The following is a 1,954-nucleotide window of genomic DNA, read 5'->3' on the forward strand; positions in this document are numbered from 1 at the left end:
AAAAAAAAAAAAAAAAAAAAAAAAAAAAACACATCTTAGTAAAACCAATACCTTCTCAGCTTCGCATCGAAGCTAAAATACTTCATAACTGATAAGTTGAAAAAAATATGTGATTAAAAGATGTTAAACGTTAAATTTTATGTTTAATAATAAAAGAATCACCTTGTGACTCTATTTCTTGCTCATCACACAAGTTTTTTTGTCTGTATCGCTAAAAAATTCAAACATCACTATCTATTCTGAGAAAGAGGGTACAATCCCTAACCATCATTAGTTGCGCTACTGTGATACATATCGTTTTTACTTTGAAATTTAAACATACACAATTATAAATGAAGGTAATTTTAAACTACCAAATAAACCATTTATCATTAATCATCAAACCTCATAAATACCGTTATAATATACGTTTAAGTGGTTAATTATTATTACTAATACTAAACGCGACGTTTTAGTAATAATAGAAATGCTCACCTATTGCGTTAGAAATAAGTACTAATTCTTTAATTAGCATAATAATAGCGTAGTAATGAAATCTAAGCAACATCATAAGCAGATAATTTTTTTTACAATACAATGTAATGTAATATGTATTGTACATTCTGACAAAAGTCGTGCTGTTTCATAATCTATGAAGTTTTTATTTATAATTTGGTAATAATTCGCCTTTTTAACTAATTTTAAACGTGATTGAATGTTCGAAAAAAGCTTTTATAAGTTTTTTTAAGAAAAACTTTTATGATTACAAGTAAGTCAGACGCAAACACAAAATAGCATGGGAGCAATATCCAGAACCGCATTTAGGAATTGTGCAGCTCGGAGTACTCAATTTTTTCGCTTCTTAAGACTTCTTTATTTTCACTAAAAGTGTTTCTCTGTATCACTAATTTTTTTTTTTAATATTATTTATTTAAATGAGAAAAAAAAAAGTCTTCAACAATTTTATTCATATTGTTAGATAGTTTTTTCCAGTGTCGCCTTTAAAATTAGTGCTCCCATTAGATTCGGTCTAAGAAATACCTCTTAAAAAATTTACACTACAACATAATTTGATTATTTAATAACACAAAAAAAAATAGGTCTTACGATGTAAAAAGTACACTTAAGAACATAAGAAAATATGGTGATTTCCCTTATGAATGAATAGTTTAGAATCTTTTAACTTATAAAGTTCTTTATTAATTTATATTTTGATGCCACATTCATGTTAATAAATACTTGTTATACTTATTCACTAGAAAATTCTCGATGTTAATAATTTAAAAAAAAACCCAGCACAGGGGGGTCGCGGCACAGTGGTGACGTGGCATAGTTGGATCAAGTATAATGATATCTGACAGTGATTAAAATCACTATCAAAAAAAAACGCTTCGATGCAAATCTTTAGATAGTGTTTAATTTTAAAAAAATTGGTGTTTTATTCCAATAGCTACTTGATCTGCTGGTTCCTTATTAATATCTCGATTAAGATAAAATATGTCGAATGAAAAAGGGTTTATTAAAAAATATTATTTCTCATAAAAAAATTGTGTGGATCCATAAACTTTTCAATAAGTTATAGCATTATAGAGTTAAATATAATATAAATAATAAAATCGAGAATTTTCACACGAAAATAGCATTCGGTAGCCATTTTCGCCGTGAAGACAAGTCCAGAGGTCAAATTTTTTTTTTCAAATTAAAGTATATTACATTAGCTTTAATTTAAGATATATATAAAAGTGTCAGACCTTCCGGAACACTTTCAAAAGTTAAGTTGAAAAAGTTCTACTTTCTATATGCATTTTTTATATTTGAAGGGGAATATTATTATAAAAAGTTATAGCACTTTAAAGTAAAAAATGTAAATTATAAAATCGAAAATTTTCACACAAAAATAGCATTCGGTAGCCGTTTTCACCATGAAGACAAGTCCAGAGGTCAAATTTTTTTTTTTCAAATTAAAGTACATTAC

The sequence above is a fragment of the Daktulosphaira vitifoliae genome, unplaced genomic scaffold, assembly GCF_025091365.1.
Source record: "Daktulosphaira vitifoliae isolate Bord-2020 unplaced genomic scaffold, ASM2509136v1 Scaffold_5, whole genome shotgun sequence".
NCBI classification, from domain to species: domain Eukaryota; kingdom Metazoa; phylum Arthropoda; class Insecta; order Hemiptera; family Phylloxeridae; genus Daktulosphaira; species Daktulosphaira vitifoliae.